The following is a 22675-nucleotide window of genomic DNA, read 5'->3' as shown; positions in this document are numbered from 1 at the left end:
AGGATAAGATAACAAAGAAAATGACATTCCCTATTTTTATTAGAATTTATCTTCAAGGTAACATTAAAAAAGTATGAATCAAATGAAAGGAAATCTTTGATAAATTCTAATCTACAATTTTCTGCTTAATGTTCCCGTCGTAGTCGTAAATCTCTCTGTATAAACAACGTAGCAATTTATTGGCGGCTGTTTTTCGGGTTAAGGGCCAAGTTATATTATTGTAACTTTCTACGCAAACAACTGTCTTCAAAAGCTGTTATATAAAAATCTGAAATCTCCATTTATATGGAAATTATTCTTTAGAATGTAAGGTTTATTATTGAAAGGAATAATGAAGAAAATTCATGAATCAAACATAGAATAGATATGACGAAAAAAGCAAAGGATATCAGAAAAAAGATAATAATATGTTACAGAAGTTTTAAATGTATCTTATTTATTTAGAAAACTCCTAGTTGTTTGCTGTAGTAAAAGAAAAGAAACAGCGTAACAGCTTGTATCAACGTAGTAGTTAAATACAAAGCGAGTTAGAGCAAATATACGCACCTAGTTGTGCGGAATCGATTGCTTTGTGTTTAAACACGATAGTCCGATAAGGCAATTACCATATGCCTTGTTGTTGCATTTGTACGCGACGTTATTGCGACACGAGTGACCACTACTGGCTCAAAGGAACTCAATGTCAAATTATAATGTTTGTTGTTCCCTTTGCGAATGCATTTGGAAATTGAACCTGCACGTGATATTAAAAGATAACACGAGTAAAAAAAGATGATATTGTTAAAATAAGTATCGGTTTGAGTAAATTTGGGTGTTAGTTTGTAATGTTAAAAGAAGTACTACAGATTTCTGCAAAATGATGTATTTTCGTTGCTGATAACGAAAATTCTATTTAAAATTTTTGTGTCTGCCTGTCCGCGAACCCGCGTATGTTCCGATTTTGACCGGACTTTCACTGACGGGTAGCTGACATAGATACTATATGCTACTTTATATATTGTATGTATATATTATATATTGTATAGATATTATATGCTACTTTTTATCTTAATATTGCGTGGACGCAGTCGCGCGCAACAGCTAGTATAAAATAAATTTTGACAAAGGGAAAGATTAACGACGACTACTAACTTAAAGGAAGTTCAAGGTTACAGGAACAAGTCTTTTAAATATGATTTTACTTATTACATTTATTATTATAGACGATAATAAATTAAGAATGGAAGTATAATGGAAACGAGTATTGATAGAACAAAAGGAAATACCATTCATATTTCAACTACAATAGTTGAATTCAGTATTTAATCCTTCTATACTCAGAGAGTAGCTTGAACGCGATTCAACGAGTTTCTACGTAACTATTGTCGCTGGCATTCAGGTAAAAGAAATGTGATTAATAGTCTTTTTGCAGCTTCTGTTTGAGTCAGGCTCAATATCACTGAAAACATTTGTCTCACTGTCACTGAGCCATATCTCACAAATAAAGATATGACTTGGAACAAATCAAACTTAGTGAAAAAAGATTTTGATTTAGTCATGTCCTTTGAAAAAAAATATGGAAAAAGCATCTCGAAACAAACATTTAATTTACTAAACAGATTGAAAATATAGGGTTAGTTAATTTTAGTACTGTAAACATTTATTAATATCACAGAGTTTATAGAAATTTAAATATGCATTCCTTATTGCGAAAACATAAAAAAATGTTAAAAAAGTAAGGGGTGATAAACCCGTCCATAATGTCCTTGAATTAACTCACGCCGGCAGTTGAAAGGTTAACTTGTCACGAATTCCCGTGCCGTTCGCCTGAATAAAATATTACATTCGCAGTTAAAATGGAAGACTTCATTTTCGCATTCAGTATTATTTAAACGTATGGGGTTCACTGATACATGTACTTAAGTTTTTTATACGATAAGGTGGCAAACGAACTATCAGTTACCTAATTCGCCGAATTAGCGAAGCAACCGCTGTCCACAGAGATCCGCAATAGCAGATGCTTACCAATAATGGACGGAAGAATGAAGGGAATAAACAAAGCAGTGTTATATCAATTTATGGCTTCACTCTACTCGTACTATGAATCCTATTGCTCTCTAAGAGCGGTCGCAAAATATGACTAAATTATGGCACAACTGTTGTGCGATTGTAGATTGTTTTGCAGCCAATTCAACTGTTTAGTTGAACAACTAAAAATCGATTAGTGTGCGCACCATATAAGCTCAAAGGAATCAAAGCGGGACTAAACAGTTGTGCGATAGTTTAGCGCTGTAAATCTCCTTGTCTTGTCGATGCATTTATAGATCTCATTTGCCTGTCAGTAGATATATCAAAATTAAGTTCCTTTGTAACATTGGTTGTGAAAGGATATACAAAATAAATCGTTCTGAAGGACTTAACGTCGAAGCAACGTGAAAGCGACATGACGGTAATCGATCAGATCGCTTCCTCCTGACAGGAGGGAGTAATCCACACGCATTATACCTGTTATCAAAGAACAGATCAACAGCCGTTTCCTTTATAACCCTTATCCCTTTGTAATAGTGTCCATTTTAATTTGATGATGACTGACATTTTGTATATGCGTAGGTGTGAATAGAAAAAATGTTTTTGTAATATTTATGTTGTTTTGAGAATCTGAGAGTTAGTTAACATTTATCAGAGATTCTTGATTGGACTGCACATTTATTTTATATTATGATTTTAAAAAGTGATTACTTGATCTTAATTCTATGAAAGAGCAGAATAAAGGCAGTAATGAAGAATTGTATTGACAAAGAAATCTAATATTATAAATCCGAAAGGATAAATGGATGGAAGTTTTTTATTACTGATTACTTACTAAATTTATTTAAATATTGTGAGACGCGGCAAAAGGTAATCTTTAAATTGAAAAACAGAATAACTTTTATTTCATGATCTCTGTCTCTCATTTTTTTCCAGGGCGTTTTTGTCACTTTGTTCGTGATGTCGTTAAAACTGTTTTTCGTTGTTTTAGCGTGTAACAAGGTATGAGACGGATAAAAATGTTATTTTATTAACTCTTCACTCAACGTCGGATGGTCCGGTAAATGAATACCGAGTCCGCGATTTATGGACAAAAACGAGCCGCGATGCAACGATCATATCTGTTACAAAATGACATAGACTCTACAAAGTACGCGTTGGAAATATAAAAAAGAAATAAAACCCATTGATTTAGGAACGAACAAAAAGAAGGTATTCTATAGTTGGCACTGAAAAAACTTATTATATATCAAATTTCTATTTCTGTATTATATTAAAAAGTTACGTAATCACATAGCGTAATATAAAAAGACTGGTCAAAGTATATAGAGCGGATTTATTTATACAAGACAAAGAAAAATGTGAGATAAAGGAAAACTCGGCAGAAGCAATCCATCTTCACCTTTATACCAGTGTCCAATTCTGCTTCACATGTTACTTTCTGGCAATTCTTTGATAACGTGATGAATGTAGGCATTTAATTTGAAGCAAATACTAATCAGTTTTAAACCTTCGAATATCAATTATTTTTTGTTTGCTTTGTGTACTAATTTATAGTCGATGTTGTTGTATTCAAATCACCCTTCTTGTTTTTAATTGTTTACTAGATTATTTAATAAATAAATATAAATGTTGAAAATCGTATTATTTTAAGCATAATATCTTCATGTTCATTTCATTAAGTCGCCTTCAGAAGAAAATCTAAGCAATTCCATTTGGGTCGACCTAAAAGTTGAACGCATTACCGCACATGAATGAGCAAATGTAATGGACCCAACATTAAAGACATTTTCACCCACTAACTTTTAATACTGAACTAAAGCAAATTTGCAAAAAAAGCTTCAAAACGGATTATATAAAACTTTGTCGATCGGAGACCTTTAATTTTGAAACTTAAAAAAAAAATACCATGAACAATACCGTGGGCTAGAAAGGTCATGTAGAGTTTCAAATATAAAAATAATACCTTAATGCAAGTTCATCTGATCTGTTAATGTGATCCAAAAAAATGTATCTTCTGTCGGATCAGCCTTCGTCCGAACATACAGTTATTTATTTGTGAGTATTTATAATTGGTGAACTGAATAATTAAGGCTCTATGTGCCAATATATTAGAGAAACACTACATCATCATCCTTTGTCGGCCCACTGCTGGACATAATGCTTCCCCAACACATTTTTTTTTTTGTGACTGATTTGTCACTGTTTGCCTTGAAGAGGCATTTACAGATTCACCGGGCTTGAGGTGGCCGCTCGCAGATGGCGCTTAGCCTAAACCTCTTTTATGAGTAACTAGGCTCGAGGGCTCCCTCAGGAGCCTCGGCTCGGGCCGTTACTTCGTTATTATTACCGGATTGGGAGGCCACCAAGCTTTTAGATCGCTTCGGTGGTCGCTCCATGGAGTGACTTAGCACAAGGGTCCCCGAGAGGGGTCCCCAACACACACAACACTTGTCTTTTTATATTATAAGCTGGCAAGCGAGCAAGCGGCCATGCATTCGCTGAAAATGGCAAAGCGACTGCTGCCCAAAGACATTCACAATAGCTGATGCGTTGCCTACCTTTAATCGACAGAGGAAGAGACGTACACAAAGATGATACTTCCTCATCCTATGCGTCTCCGCCATCGTCAACTCCACGTTCCGTTTTCAACCTATTCTTATGAGAAAAGGGTGGAAAGGAGACGGGACTATAGTTGGACTATAAACGCTAATTTAAATATGAACACTTATGTTAAGTTAACGACTTTGCAAAATCAGATAATTTAGGGTTGCCAGTTGTGAACAAACTATCAATTGTTTCCATACAATGTCTATTTCCGAAGCGAGTTTGTTCCGCTGATTCAACGCGACGAGAGAAAAATGACACCGATACGTAAAATGCGGCCTTTTTCTTTTTCGCTTGCTGGCATTCATTGCCCCAAAGGAATTCAATCGGAAAAACTATCATAGACTAAGTCGACGGCGTAATAACCGTTTTCGTTTATATAAAATACGCTATAAAATGAGATCGAAGCATCAAAATATTACATATCGGTGTAGCTAACAAAAACCTAAACTGAGATCGAAGTTAACATTATTGTCAGTAAAATATCTCAGACAATTGAAGGTATCGAGTGTTAATAAAACATTAAGTTATAATAAATTCACAATAACATTAGACTTTGATGACGTCATATAAGGGACCTAGTACAATTTATAAAGTTTTCATAACACTAAAGAATACAATCCTGTTCTTATAGAAAATGTTAAGCAAAACTTCCCATAGATATGAAAAGTATGCAGTTATTTCCTTAATGTTAAAACATAACTGGTATTTTCCCGCACGACTTCAAAAGTATATCTTAGAAAAATATCTTAGAAACGTTAATGTTAGAGTCCATTTTGCATTATCTACACGGGAATACAGATATTCAAAATACTACACAAACATATCATCCTTTCAAGTTACTACGCTAAGTTAAGTTTTGTTACAAGACTCTAACAAGAAAAGTTACGGATGGGAACTTAAAGTTAAAATAAAAATTAAATGACTACCCCTAAAAGTAAAATAAACGTATTCACGTTACGTTCACGTAAACACATTAATTTTAAAATAACAAAATACAAAGTGAACTGAATTTATGTTGTGGTTAAAACGAAAAAACGAACATTTCACAAATGGCAAAGGTCAAACCTTTCGAAATATCTGTTTTCTCGCAATACTTTACCTTTTCCCACATATTTATCAATTTCAGATCAAGGACGAAATACTTCTAATTTATTTTAATGCTCTTTACCTTTATCAATATAAAATATCGTTTATAAATGCTTAAATGTTTGGGGCACCGTACACTTTTACCAAGATTAGATAACGTAGAGAGTGGCTTAGTATTTTTTTTTTTTATTTATTGATATGAAACTTACTTATATTCCCGCTCACATGAAAAGCTGCCTTGAACCATCTTTTGTCTTCTTCTCATCTCTTGTCTAGGAGTTTTCTTATGTTTTTATTTGAAAATCCTACAATTGGAGTTGTTTTAGAATGATAAATTGACGAATTAACTTTAGAAAGATGTTTTAACTGTCTGAGTGTTACTATAAATAAATATAAGCTACTTTTAAATACAATAGAAGAGTAGAGTCGTATCTACAGCGTAGTATTTTTAAGACAGTGAGTACGTGACCTATTCAACATAACATGGAACTGCACTCCGCTTGTTTTAAAATGCTGCACTTGTGAGCCAATCGTTTATTGATCTCCACTTATATGTGGCCTTGTATTAACAATAGATACCATAGCTTAGATAATAAATTACGTCATTTTCAAAATGTCGGGAGAAACCTTTGATATATCTGGGTTTCTTTACGAGAAATCGCATTTGTAACTCGTGTACAAAACTAACTTGAAGTTTATAAACTGTCCAGTCTATTTGAAGTCTAGTCTTTCTGTGTCGATATTGAGCAAGAATGTAGATTCTTCGTTAAAATATTTCATTGTTGCATCCGGTTTCCAAACTAAAACAAAATATGCATCTTAAGTAATTGATAGTTTCTTTAAAATTTTAATTAAAAATGATATATCATTATTTTTAAAGTGAAAAATATAAAATAACCACTTGTTTATAATAGCGTGGCCTGACATAAAACCAATTAGGTCAAGCTCTACCTCACTTGAAAGACATCGATACGCAGCTGAGTCTTTCTAGCAAATACTTCGCGAAAAGGTTCAATGATAAAAAAGATATGCGGTTTAATAAATTAACTTTTCGGATGAAAATTAAACCAAAACAGGACAATTACCGTAAAAAAAACTATTTACTATGTTATAGACGTGAATGTCGAAGTGATTACGTAATTTATAACGTAGTCAAAACTACTAACACACAAACTGATATCGTTCACTTTGAATGCACATTTGTTATTTACTGTTAGAGAAATCAAACTCAATATGATGTTTACATTTACATCTGTTAATGGGACCAATTGTCATATATAACTACGTGTAGATAGAACGTCTAAAGTCCTTACAATAATCAAAACACTTATAGTAAGTAATAGTTTTTTAAGCTCTTCAGACAAGCTTATTCGATAACTTCATAACCTTAGCTAAACTATAAGTCTGTATAAGATCTTAAAAATATTGATTCTTGTTAAACAATAACAAAAAGACAATTTCGGAATTACTTCACTCTAATTTCAGTTCTGAACACAAGCTCCTCGAACTTGCAGAGTTGTTAACAACATATACTGAGTTCAAACAAACTTCGCCACTAAAGATAAGGTGACCTCGAAATTAGTTACTTTTTGTTTGAAGTCAGCAGCGAATGTTTGAGACACGCTGGAATTAGAAGCAATCAAAGAACTTCGTGAAGTAATTATGTAAATGGGTAATTTAATTGAGTGTATGCTTACTTAATAAGTTAATGTCTACCTTCTCAATTTTTTTTAAAATAAATAACGAAATGTCTACATGTCTAATGTGTTACAGACATGGACCAACGCTGACTAAACTATCGCAAACAGTTGTGCGGTTGTCGATTGTTTCACAGCAAATTTAACTGTTTAGTTGCACAACTAAAAATCGAGTAGTGTGCGCACCTCCATATAAGCTAGGATGCAAAACGTAACTAAACAGTTGTGCGAGAGCTTAGTCCAAGGTGTGAGTGCTCTCTTATAGTATATTTCGTATGGTTTATTCTGCAGTGTAAATATATAAAATAGAGGAATATAAATTACTAAACCTAAGTATTTATAAACACCGATGCCCCTAAAATTAATTCTGATATACGAGTATATTGGTTAAGAAATAAGGATTCGCTTTTTCGCATGACTGCGTTTAGCGTTTATTTCACTTTGTGTTTTTGACACGTTCAAGAGATTTGTCATGAAAAAGGGTCAAAGATTAACCCTTACGACCGTACTTAATCAATTCTACATTCACATATTATTCTTTACAGTCCCTTTAAGAGTCTTTGAAGCGACAATAATATGTTTAGTGGCTTAATTTTTGAGCTAGAATCAACTCATACGACATCGTCAAATGAAAACGGAAAAGTTTTACACTTTTTTGATAACTAACATGTATAAAGAACGAATTTTCCATTGTAGAAGATACTAAATCTGGTGTAAGCAGACAGAAAAATAATCCCGTATCAAATAGGATTTAAATTTAACACTATTAAAATTTTAATTTAATATTTTAATATGTTCAAATTATTCAGAATTCTCCTAGAATATGACTCGCAAAACATAATATACACAACATGATCGCAGTATGATGAGGGACGGGTTTCATTTTAACGTCAAGTTCGCGTGAAATGAGTTTACGGGTCATTCACGTTGTTGTATTATAAAAATTGCTGCTATTTTTCATGACGCAAATACGAAGCTTAAATCGACAAACATTAAAGACATTAAGTGATGGTGCTTAAGTTTAGAATATCAATATAGTATAGAGTACCAAGTGTAAAACAAACCAAGAAACTAAAGGCAAGAAAGGTTAATTTCGAAAAAAAAACTAAGAGTAGTGCTGATCAAAAAAAGAAAAAGGCATGCAGTGGTTTTGCGGAAACCCTAACGCGATTAGACATGCATGCGTTCACTTTGAAAAGTATACTTAGCACCACAGTAGGTAATGAACATACGGAAGCATAATTACATTATGCAGTACCGACGTTTTCAAGAGTATTGTGTTTGCTGTTTTAGGAACCAAAAGTAAGTAGTTTTTGGTTAGGTACAGGCAAATTAGTAATTTTTTTTTATCTGTATAATCTATGCTGCCAGGGATACAAACAACAATAACGTTTTCTACCTTCCATGGGACTGATGGTTAAGATCTTTAAATTTTAAAAGAATGTAACAATCTAATTCCTAACTCTTTTATTTTTTTTTACAATGTTCTCAACATTACAACAACTAAACTGACTCAGTACAATAGATCTATGGTTTTTAACATACCACAAAATAGTGTAAATGTCGGTGCTACTATGAAATTTGTTTTCGTTTTCAGTAATATAAATCTTAATGCAAATTGAAGGAGCTCCTCAGAGTTGAATAATTAGTGGCACAATCAAAACGGGGACCTGAACAATGGCGGTGGAGTGTCATCTAGCACCTCAAGCCTGCTCCGCGCCTCTCGAGCCCTAACCCAAAGGCGATTGATCACGTGCTCCTCTATTCATGAATAATTCTGCGAAAATCGATTCTCGTGTAATTTTGGTCAGATAATTTTTGTTATCATACCAAATAAGTGATGTTAGTGTATAAAACAAAAAAATTATTAACGCAATCATAGATTTTTTTATTCCAGTACCTATTTATTTTAATGTGAAGATCTGAGACAATTGTTTGATGTGTCAGGCTTGGATCGATGATTACGTCAGGGCTTCCCCATTGACAGCATGCTAGGTTCAAATTGGAATGTCATTTTATTTAAACAACAGAACAGTGGGTTGACGGCAACTGTCGGAAGTCGAGGAAACTATCTCCCAACTCCCCGGCGACTCTGCAGCGGACATGAAATGTTCAAGACGTTCCAACTAGTCTAAAGATTAATCTTAACCGCATTAACTACGATATGTAGAATTAAGTTTTAACTAACTTCGGAGAACGAATATACCTATAATGAGGTTATCAGTAATTGATTAGTAGTAGTTATCACGTTTATTACTATTATGTTACAGAATCATCCAAAATTACCTCCTAACAGGCATTAAATATAGACTGGTCTGTTTACAATTTTGTTGGCAATGTTACAATGATTTTCAACTAACACATAAAGTTGTTAACGACAGCATTTAGTAGTTTTAAATAGGCTTACACGTCATTTATCTATCACTAACTAAAATTAAAAACCATAAAATGAGATATGAAACTGTAACAAGCTAAATTGCCTTTAGTTTATTCGCAAGAAACAAGCAAAACTCTATTCCACAGTTTTAGCAACGGAAGTCATAATAAGTTTTTCATGAAGCAACATCAAAAGTTTCGTAGCATTGTAAACTTGGCCGCGTCTTTCGTTGCCTCTCCTCAGCCCTCAGCTTTTGTTTCGTTACTGTTTAATTTCTGAATAAACTTTAAAAAGTACAGTTACTTAACATTTTTTAATAAGCAATATTTTTGAAAATTAGCCTTTAGTAGACAGCTAAACCTAATCTTGGATTCCTATCAATAATATGCCAAAAAGGTAAGTATGGTTATTACAAGAAAATGACGTAAAAAAAAATAAAACTGATACTATAAATGACTTATGAAAAAATTATGTAAGATCAATTTTTCCAAACCTACAAAAGGTTTTTTTCTCTTTTGTAAGCAAGAATTAGAAATGTACTTGAATAAATTTGAATAATTCTCTTTGACTCGTTGCTTTGCTTAGGCTGAATAGTCAACATGTTTTTTTGCTTCCATTTTCAAAGTTAAACAAACTTTAATTTGAAGTTCGCTGAAGGTTCCTATTAAAAGGAGAACTGAGCCTTTGTACTGTTTATTTAACACTTATTTTATCTGTAGTTTAAATTAGACTGGTATTTAAAAAATTGTGTATCTAACTAGGTATACGTTTAATACGGTATATACGTAATTTCATTCTACCATTTCATGTTATTTTTCTTTTGCAGAATTATTCGACAATGTTATACTTTATTTGTTTGTTATTTTTTAATTTCTAAAATTAACAATTCATAGTGTTTTAAAACTACGTGTGGTAAAAACTCATTGTAAAACATGCATTGTTTATCTTTGTTCAAAATGTTCGCTCTCCAAGTTAAACTTTCTCAATTTTCGTGGCGTTCGCGGTCGCGATGCTCGTCATATTTGTATGAATAGCGACGTCTCTTGCTGACTTTAAAATGTATAGTAAAAAATGATGATATTCGTTAACAAAAAACATATAAGAACAATAGACCACCTAGATAAAAGAAGTAAACAATGTATTAACATATACGATATTATATTTTAGAAGTTTTTCTTTGCAATTCATTATTAAAAATTTGTTTATTTTTGAATTTTAAAAAGTTTTAATATAAATGTTGAACTGAACATAAATAATTACGTTGTTAAACAGTGTTAGCCTACATTTTCTTCAATAAAAGAACTATCGTAGTTATTCAAAATTTTAAAAGTAAACACTAAAAATTTAGATTTACAATGCGTACCCTGGAACGTCATAACAACGCATCTTCCCTGTCCTTGACTACCTCATTCTTACTACCTTCATTAAAAATGCAAAAGCTTTTTAGTCATTAACATGTTTCACCTGATGCCGATGTACGGGTGCATATTAAATGTTTTGCGCTATTTTTATCACATACAGCGTACATTTATGTTAATAACAATGACGTCCAGTCTACATTTTTTATGACCATACACGTGTTACGTTAAAAAGTAACGACGCTTGTTTTAACATATCTCTTTAACTAAGGTCTTAAATTTTTTACATTATTTCAAAAAACAAGTACAGCTTTCTATGTTAAAATTTAAAGTATCTCATAAATTTTATGCAAATATTATCAGTTCTCAAATTTCTTAGACTTCAGATTATTATATTCTCTAGGTATGTCTGTCACTCAAGGTGTCTCAGAACTTCCAACATTTGCGTATCGTCCAAACTACGTAGACAATTTAAATCTAGACAACGTTTTCGGATAGTCGAACATTCTATTTATCTACGCTGTCTGGTAATAAGCGTAAAGCTTTAATAATCATTAAAATTGAAAATGTTAATTGTATATTTTAGGATTTATTTTAAGCTACTAATGATAAAAATTTAACTAATGAAAAAGCAATTTGACGTTTACCATTTCTACTTTTAACTAATTTATCGCAGAACTGTTTAGTCTCGCATTAATTACTAAAAGCTTATATGGATGTGCGCACACTACTCGATTTTTAGTTGTGCTACTGAAAAGTTGAATGGGCTGAAACAATCGACAATCGCACAACAGGTTGGGCTATAGTTTAGTCAAAGGTGTGCGCCCGCTCTAATTTACTTAATTGTAACCACAGTATTAGAACTGGTTGAAATATTGTAATTACTTTTGTATGTAATTATTTTTTTACTTACGTCTTTAATAGGTGTAAATTTGAATTTAATTTTGCACGGTTAGCATTTCATTGCGGTAGTCCTTCGAGGGCTGCACTTCACCTACATTTACTGGCAGCTCCTTTAATGGCTTCCATTGAAATGACTTGCAAAGATCTCATTCAGGCTAAGATGCTTTTCACCGACAATCTTTTGAAACAAGATTTTGTTTTGACTTGTAAGAAATTTAGGACGATTTATTTGTATATTTTGAATTTAATACAGAGCTTGGTTTATATAATTACGATTGATTTAATGTCTAATAATAATCTAACGACAAAGATGTAAGTCAATAAATGGTCTGTTTTATGATAACACTCATTTTGTTCAGCACGTGTTTGGATATAACCGGAGAACTTTCATATTGGACTAAGGTGACAAATCACAAAAAGATATGCTGTTTTAACTCATTTATAACAAGAACATTACTAAGACAATAAACTGTCTGTTGTTTTTAATATCTTATCTTACTAATATTTTAAATGCAAAAGTTAAATAGATGGATGGACCTTTGTTAGTGTTTGTAGCCAAAACTGGTGAACGGATCTTGATGAAATTGGGCATAGATTTAGTGGATAGTCTGGAAGAACACATAGGCTACTTACTATTGCTTCTTATTTCCACGCGAACGGAGTCGCGGGGGAAAGATAGTATTACTATAATTCAATATTTTAAGACAGAAAAAGTCCATGCATTAAATCCTATGTTTTTGGTACTATCGTACACATTTGCATATTAACAATAAAAACTGGACGTATGATTTCATTTCCACGTTTGGTACAGGTTCGAATATAATTAGCAGAAACAAATCACAACTTATTCGAACGATTAATGATCACGAAACTAGATTACGCGCGATAAGAACGAAACGAAGGATCGAGTGTAAGGAAAAACGATTTGTTCCGATGTAATTTTCTTGCTCCACATTCCAGTTTATGAAAGTAAAGTTTGTATCAGAATAATGTTTAATATGTTACAAGTTAGGAGAATGTATTAAATAAATTAATAATAACTTTTCTTTGTACAAAGCTACTTTTAAATACATTTTTTTTAATCCAGAACAAGCATTTTATACAAGAAATAGTTACATTTATTAGGCTAAATAACCGGTATCAGATACAATTTATGAAACGCATTATGGAAAAAGCAAAGAAGGGAATTTTATCCTTGGAGATAACAGATCCTATTAAGGGAAACCGCAGTGAATTAAGTTCCAGATTAACCATTATTAGGATAAGCTTGTGCCCGACAGAGACTATAGAATTGCCGAGAAAACTCACTGTTACTGCTATGGCTACGGTGCTCTATCGTATTTATATCCAATTTTATTTCAAAAACAATAAAAGCATTATCTACACTTATCTATACTCCATACTAATATAATGAAGCGTAAACACACTTCTTTGTTGCCTAAGATGTCAGCAATTGCAGCATATTTTTAAATAATTCTTTTTTTAATGAAAAGCCCTACACTTGCGTCACGCTTTAGGCTATTTTTTTAACACAATTAAACTTAGGGGGTAAATATTTTGGAAAAAAAACTCTAATGTGGGAAAGATACCATAAGTTGCTGCCAACATCAAGGATGCAAGGTTGCCGTGCTTTGTCATCATGTCATGTCATTGTAAGCATTTGCAAGAGATTCTTCTGTGGTTGAAGTAGAAAGAATCTTTAAGAAGTATTTACTAAAAACACTTGAATTAGATCAACATTAAGAAATAACGTTAGTGAATTATGAGTTGTGGTATGTTTATGAAAATCCGTCTAAAGCACTCGATGAGCCAACATAAATTTGTCTTAAAGAGAGTTTAATCTGACATCATTATTCAGATAGCAAAGAAGATTTATTAGCTTTTCGAGACACTTTATTTTATTTTCTAGTGATTAATGAACTTTATACATCCAGTGAAACTTCTCTAGATTATCTATAATTATAATATAATAATTATTTGGATACAATTATTTATAATTTAAGTAAGAATTAAACTTACTAAAAATTAGACATTAATAATAATCAAATGTAGCCTATGTCGCTCAAAGATAAATTAGCTTTATAACGGTGAAAGAATTTTTAAAATCGGTCAAGTAGTTTTTGCGTGAATCAAATACATACAAAAGTCCAAAAATACAATTTTTTCCTCTTTATAATATTGGTACAGGCTTATGTAGATTCAAATTATCTTGAGTTCATAACAAATAGAGTCATAAGTAAACAACGTCCTTAAATGAAGAGCATAATTGCACAAAAACATTTGTCATAAACACGATAATCATTCTTGGAAGCAGGATCGGGGAATAACATGTCTTGCATTCATTGATTCAGTTTATCAGACGTTTCACTCTTAGAGCGCTCGCACACCTTTGACTAAAATCGCAGAACTGTACAGTCTCGCTTTAATTCTTATCAGCTTATATGATGATGCGGATACTACTCGATTTTTAGTATTGTAACTAAACAGTTGGCTGCGAAATAATCGCACAACTGTTGTGCGATAGATTAGTCAAAGGTGTGCGCACGCACTTAGTTCATGTTATAAAAAGACTTGCAAGATATGAATTTATCACAATAAGTTTAGAACAGCGAGAATAATGAATTATACGATTTTCATTATTTCAATTATCGCTACAGTGGTTTTAACTGCTTCTATAAACGAAGGTTGGTACATTAACTACTATAAAAAAGTAAACTAATTAAGTTTTTATTTCAGTCTTCTATATCTATTCTAATATTATAAAGAGAAAAGATTTGTATTTTTGTATATTTGTATGTATTGGAAATTACTCAAAAACTACAAGACCGATTTTAAAAATTCTTTTACCAACAGAAAGGTAATTTATCTGTGAGTAACATAGGATATGTTTTATTATTACTAATGTTTAGGAGATATAAACAGCATTAATTCATTCAAATTTCACGCGGATATAATCGCGGGCAAAAACTAGTATAAAATAACTGATGAACAGATTGTCAATATGGTTCCACTAATATTTTACATATTTTTTTAATTTTATAACTTTACTACCAGTGTGTTGTATTTTTTTAACTTTTATCCGAGCGAGGTTTTGACTGGTTTATTATACGAAGCTATACCCATAGATATACTTAACTATACTTAACTATAGGTGTTCTTGATGTAAACTGATGTAATTCATTTTCAGGTACTTCTGACGATGTCCTGACTTCGACTCAAACCAATCGAACTGATATTGGATTCCACAGAGTGAAAAGAAGACTATGCGAAAATATGAAATGTGACGACCATTGTAAACTTCTTTATGGAACACATGGGAAATGTTTCATTTTATGTGTTTGTTATTATTAATATTTTTTTAAATAAAATATGACTATTAATTAGCATAAAATTAATTAATTTCTTTTAATTTATGCAATGTTTATTATCTATCGCTATTCAATTTGTGACGTCACAAATGAATGTAAAGTCGTAAGCCATGTTATTTGTAATGTAGGACCTTAATCAATGTACTCGTATCGTTGTTTGTATCAACAATATACCTTTAAATGTATTTGTTGCGAGAAAAGGTTACAAAAAAGGTACCGTTTGAAATAATGAGGTCGTTTCGTTTTGTTGCGCGACCCTTGAACACTGGACGACCTTTGCCGACATCGGGATTGTGCGTAGGCTTTTTATATTAAAAAATACAGAAAACCAATGTAAATAAAGTATTTGATAATTCATAATTTTCTTAAAATTCGATTCTGCAGACGCTAGATAAAAATGTAAACTTACTTTATTAAATTTTGGTTCAAAGTAACCTTTCACACGAATCAAATTTAGTAAGAAAATCCTCTCTAAGTAATTAATTTATAACATTACGTTTAACTGTTAATTATATTATTACTACAGATTGGTAATCGTTAATTACTGATTTACCTAATAATTAATGGTAATGTTAATTGGTATTTTCGTCAGTACTGTGTAAGGTGAAATGGTTAAGGTGAATGTTTTTTTCTATTTCTTGTTTATGGCTCACCCTCAGCGGATTTGGCCAGTTTCAAGTGTTTGTGGTTTTATTCTAATTTGGGAGAAGCTGGCAACAAAACTCTGCTTATGGATGTTCGGTGGTGTACAAGCGGTCTAAAGATTTTAAACTCTTGAATTATATAAACCTGTTGATCTACCTAAAAAAAGTGAATGTGTCCACCTTATGTGTATTTCTGTAAAACTGTTTTGATAGTTTTTGAGTTTTTTATTTTAAACAGTTTGATGATGTGTGGAAATTGTTCTTCAATTCAATTTTAGGTTTAATAGGTGGAGGTTAATTATTAAGTTTTTCACCTAATGTGTCTTTTCTGTAAAATCGATATGGTAGTTTTTGAGTTTCTTACACTTAGACAGTTTGATGAAGTGTGGAAATTTTATATGAATCCAATTTTATTAGTTATACTTTTTCATTCATTCATTTTGTATTGACATAAGAATATTATTCAAACTCAAGAAAAATCCGAGAAAATTTCCTTTGAAAACTTCTATTTGAATAGTCTTTAAAGATGCTATGCCGTCTAGATTCCTTTTGACGTCTAGAATCTTTAAAACTAGATTATATTTTCTATGAAATGCAAACTTTGTTAGTTATCTTTTTATTAAATAGTCATCTATATTTCTCTGTTAGTGAATAAAATGTAATCTTTAAATTAATTGTTAGTAATAATTGTTGATAAAAATGTAATTAAAATTTTATTTTTTCGCCAGAAATAGACTTGAAAGCTTAAAACTCTCCAAATACCAGAAGTATTTAAATTATTTACCGTCCAAGTGAGTTTCACAAAACAAACTTCCGTTTGAATATTTAATGCGGCTTCAAAATTACTTTCCGAAGCCGACGTACTCTGTTACAGTTTAAACAGTTCCAGCATTACCTTTTATTTTTGACACTTTAATGCGTTTTTCATACAATTGTTGATTAACAACCTTTCCATTACTATATGTAATCTAATTGGTTTTAATTTAAGATATAATTGATTTGATGAATTTAAAACTTTTGTAGGAAAGCCTTGAAAAAAATGTTTTAAAAAGTTAATTACGGTTTGTTTGTTATGTTTCTATATCTTTCGCCCGCGATTCTGCCCGCGAGGCACTAAAAAAAGAAATGTAAGTAGCCTTTGTGTTCTATCAGACTATTCTCTACATCAATGCCAAACAATATCGAATCCGTTCAGCCGTTTAGGCTACAAACTCTAACAAACATCAATCCATCCATCAGTCTAAACTTTCGCATTTATAATATTAGTATGATAGCATGATTTACGTTCTAATATAATAAAATGTAATCGAAGATTTAGAATAACAAGAAAGCAGGCTGATATGGAGCGATTTTTATTCACCGATCGCATCCGCCGCTGCGGCAAGCGCGCTGCCAAGCTGATAGCAGTAACTCCATTAAGAAGGAGATATAACATGGAGTCGATTCGTGCCAAATCGTCCAATATGCTTCATTTAATTATACACTTTACTACCTGTGTTTAGATAAAACAAAAATATGTACATCTTATACAATATGAATTGTCATAAAAATACTGGTTTATTTAAAACTTGCTATTCCCGTGGGACTTTATCTGAATAAAATTATGAAAATTTTATTTTATTGTTAACATGTGTCAAATTGTCAATTGCAAATGTCAAAATTTCCAATTTATCTATCCCCCAAGTTTAATAGCTTAAAAATATATAGCCTAAAGCGTGTCGTAAGTGTAGGGCTTTTTATTACAGAAAGAATTATTCAAAAACATGCCGTGATTGCTGCCACAAAGTAGTGTGTGTTTTCGCTTTATTATATATAGTATATATGTCCAAAAAACTAACTAATGTGGAACGAAACATTTAAGAAACGAAAAATATCTAGCAAAATCTTGTACGTCTAAGAAATATTAGGTTCCGATCGGAAAGTCGTTGGCTTTGAGGAAATATAGACGTCCAAATTGATACAAACGGTTCTGGTGTTGATAAATCTGACTTTATTTTATACTTTGTACAGTTCTGGTGTTAAATATAGTTTAGGTAGATAAATTATTAAAGTTTTCAAATGAGAATATGGAATCTATGTTCTTGGTAATTTATTAGGTTAAAAATGTTACAACTAAACTAAACGGCTACCACTCATGACAATTTTCAGGGCGAGAAAAAATAAACATGAGTGCTAGCCATTTATTAATTAGTTATTATAACTATATAATAACTAAATATAAAAATGGCTCACGAAAGTTAAACAATTTGAGTCAAAATGTTACTTTATTATAGAGGAAGGATAGCAGGAAAGGCATTTTCATTTGGAAATACCGTTATGGAATTATATTATAAATAAATCAGTTATTGTGATGAAAATGAAAAAAAGGTGGTAAAGGAGAGGACAGAGCGGGCGTCGACATTCGTTTGCTTAGTATTCCAGTGACAAATTGTGCCGCAAGCACTCCGGAGTAATTAACTACAAAAAGAAAAAGCGGACAAGGAAAAGGTGGAGGGTGAAGTGATGAATTTTAAATAGGTCTTTACGAATGAGGTCTTTGTTGTTCTTTGTGTTATATGTAAATGTTTGCAACACGAGATAATATACCGTTCAAATATTCCTTTATAGCGTAGATTTTTAAATTAACTTTTAAATATATGTTACATTCGAATGCCATTTTTTTTATTTATTTTTACATAAAAAATGGCAATTTTTACATTTATTACATTTGTAGTAATTTGGATTTTATTCATTCATATGGCATGCAGTTTGGTCATTAAATCTATAGTAACTGTTGGTATGATTTTAAAACTTGGTTTTGTACTGTAGTATGAAAATGAACGCAAAAGGAAATAACTAAATGAACAGAAGTACAATTATTTGCAAAGTATAATGTTCATACTGTGGAAATAATATCAGTTTCAGCACAATTAACAAAGTTTGCGACGACTGTAGCCTGACAGCACAGACAGCACAGCTCTGGATGTGCACCAATGCTCCTGTTTGAATGCTGCTTTGAATTTACAAATATGTTTTAACTCTCAGGGAAATAGTGGAAATGCTTACGTAAACATTTCATAAAATTATATTTTAACTCACATTGCTTATAGTCATGTCTCTAGAACACTTTACGACGTTTTTTTTACAACTACACATGGTTTTTACTTACATACCTACAGTCAACTGTCACTTTTAATTAATTTAGTTACATTTCCCTTCTTATTTTTTTTATATGAGAATGGGACCACAAACAGCGGGAACACCGAGACATTCATCGATGCCATAGACATCCGCAATACTTATTTATGAAAGGTATAGAAGATCTTATTGACTTGATGGATGATAAAAGAATTCATTGACGACCTTTCGTCTTTACCATTATTTATCTTGCTAGCATCGTATTTTGTTTTTATAAGAAATAACGGAATCAAGCTGAATCCTGTATAATAAGTGACGCATTATAAAGGTGGTGAATAAAAAGCTTTTGTTGTGCGCAGGTAGGAATTAATTAGGTAGGCGGGCGCTGCGGCGCGTCATAAATCACAATCAATCTTTGTCAGTTATGGAGCAATTTTGGTAATGCCAAAGAGAAACACTTTTATCTATTGAATTAATCGTTTTTAAAATTATTGGGCCTATAATATTTGACAGTCAATTATCATTAAATTGGCGATAATTTTAATTAATTGGAGTTAACGTTTTGCATAATTTAATATTGTATTATAATGTTATATGAATAAAACATTTTGAAAATGTTGAGTAGATCAAACCTACATAGATTTAAAAAAGTTAGAAGCCGTATCTATTAATTCTATTACTTTATGGTAACATAATTCTTTTTTTTTATCTTCGTTTAATACAAGATTGTACAAGTCTCTATTACTAAATAATACGCATTATTTTAATCTAATGGGTCTCTTGGCCGCCGCAGTAGGTATCGTTCTACGCCAAGCTCGCGATAATTCTATGAAGTTGATATCAGGGACACTAAATTTAAGCTAATTGGCCAGCTATAGTTTTTATTTATTTAAATATTTATACAAAAGAAATATTTTTCTTAATACAAATTAAAAGGTACAAGTTTAGTTATTTTTTAATTTCAGTATTTCTTTCTAAATGCAAAACAGATAATTCTTTAGGCAATTTCCTAATATTGCATATTGACGATAGTTTCTTTATACATTAGTAGCTGTTGCTTGCGATTTCACCCGCGTGAAATAAAAAAGTTAAACAGCCTACGTTTCTCACTGTTAAGGTGGCTTTCTAGTAGAGAAATAATTTTTGAAATCGGCCTAGTAGTTTTTGAGTTATTTCACTACATACAAAATTCCAAAAATACAAATCTTTCCTCCTTACAATATTGATATAGATTTATTTAATATTAATTTCGTTAGATAATTGTATTGTAAAACACAACTTTACTACCCCGTTGTTATCGCACAAAAGTTAAGGTTTTTACTCGAGAATTTTTAAGGTAAAAGTCGAAATTGTTTATCTGGTTCTACGACAAAAGTGTTCCGTTTGCGAGAACACTCTAAAGAGCTGCGAAAACGAAATTGGCTCATTTCGTCTTCCAATAAGTTTCCTTCGGGTATTCTTTTTAGAACAGTCGTTTTCAGATACATACAATATTTTAAAATGACTTCGCCCGCTACCAAAGAGAAGTCTTTTCGTTATATTCTAAAAATATCTCTTGGGAATTTTACCTTTTGAGTTAATGAGAAGTTACATTTGATAAAAAATGCAGATTTTTCATTTTAGTAATTACTTTAAAACAAATGAAATATAACAAAAAAACAGATTTTTTTGTTATCAATAATTTGGAGTTAAAGAAGATATTATGTAGCTATCCTTAGGTACCATATAATTCCAATAACGCCTTACTTCGTACTTCAAAGCAAGCGACTGAACTACTTAACATAGAAATTGCAGCAAAATTATAGCAGGCGTTTTGTAATTATTTTCTATATATATTATAATTTCTATATCTATACTAATATAATAAATTGTAAACACACACTTCTTTGTGGCGTAGGATGTCAGCAATCACATCATATTTTAAAATATTTCTTTGTGTAGTAAAATGCCCTACACTTCGACATGCTTTAGGCTATACATTTTTACGCTATTAAACTTGGGGGATAAATAAATTGAAAAAAACTGTCATGTGGGACCATAAACTACAAGCTACCAATATTAAGGAAGCAAGGTTACCATGGTTTTTCATCATGTCATTTTGACATTTGCAATTAATAATTTGACACATGTAAACGATAAAATTAAAATTTTCAAAATTTTATGCGGATGATGTCGCACGGAAACAGCTAGTTAACATTAATGCAAAACCACATCTAATAATCTATAAGTTTTATACATCAGGATAAAGTGAAGTAATTATTTTGGACATTAGATAGTGAACTGAATTGCAGGAAAATTGATCCCTGCACTCTTATTAGTGTGTAATGGATGTTATTTTAGTAACATTCCATATTGAATCCGAACACCAGTACTGCGGGTATCCACAAATTATCCTGAGTGCTGTTCTATTGTATCACGTTGTAGCTCCAATTTTGTATATTTCCATTTTCAAAGGACTTTAAAAGTAATTAAAAAAGCAGTTAGGTGTAAATTAATATAAATTTACTTTTTGAAATCAAAGATATCTTACAAAATATATGGGTAAAGAAAATAGAAAAACCATAGTAATTAGTTCCAAAATCTTTAAATGTAAAGTAAAACAAAACAAAAGCACGCGTTGTTGAAAAAAATAAACATTTTTTGAACATACTACATTTATTCTATTTGCACTACAAGAAAGAGGACAAAATATCTGTCAGCATTTATTTGCATAGTATTCTTGTGACAAATTGTGGCGAAAGCACTCCCCAGTAATTAGCTACAAAATAATGAAAGAGACAAGAAAATGGTAGGCGTAGAGTAAACAATGAATTTTAAACAATTCCCCTTAATTTATTTTTTTAATTTTCATCAAATCCATTTAACCTTCCCATCCATTCTTAACAAGAAAAGGATGGGAAGGGAATGTGACCAAAATCAGGTCTCTGTTTCGCTAATTGTTTGCGAACTATGAAAAATAAACTTGATATTTATTTACTTTCTAATGTTATATTTATATCTAGCTTTCTCCCGCGACTCCGTCCATGTGGAATTAAATAAAAACAAAAGTGAATAGCCTATGTGTTCTTCCAGACTATCCTCTACATCTGTACCAAATTTCATCGTAATCCATTCCGCCGTTCAGATTTCAAACTCTAACAAACATCCATCCATCTAACCTTTCGCATTTATAATATTAGTATGATTAATTTGATTAGTATGATATGATTATTCAGTCTTCTAATAATTAAATTGCTAACGAGACTTTAAGTTTCAGTTTGCAGATGTTCATTTATTTACATGGCGAAATTCTCCTTGCTGCAATAACTTTAATTAATCACAAACTTAGTCAATATCATAGATCAGTTTTCCAGGTAACAGTTTCAGAGAAGCAAATACAGCGCACTCACAAATTATTTACCAAGTTTCTCTACAAACTAGGTCTTGAATTGGGACAATTATTTTAACTAGGAATACTGAGATTCACTTTATTTGATAATTAAAGTTATTCAGTATTTGAGTTTCTTTA

General features: G+C 31.5%; 1 long non-coding RNA gene across 1 annotated transcript; it reads left to right on the top strand.

The window, feature by feature from the left end:
* The first annotated feature begins 14642 nt into the window (after window positions 1–14642).
* On the top strand, window positions 14643–15433 carry LOC106103429. The gene is made up of 2 exons (XR_001225623.1): window positions 14643–14722; window positions 15226–15433. It is a non-coding gene; the product is annotated as an uncharacterized LOC106103429 (long non-coding RNA).
* The last annotated feature ends 7242 nt before the right edge of the window (window positions 15434–22675 follow it).

Source organism: Papilio polytes, unplaced genomic scaffold, assembly GCF_000836215.1.
Source record: "Papilio polytes unplaced genomic scaffold, Ppol_1.0 DF823823.1, whole genome shotgun sequence".
Taxonomy (NCBI): Eukaryota; Metazoa; Arthropoda; class Insecta; order Lepidoptera; family Papilionidae; genus Papilio; species Papilio polytes.
Note: the sequence above shows the minus strand (reverse complement) of the source record. Positions and strands in the feature narration are given on the sequence as shown.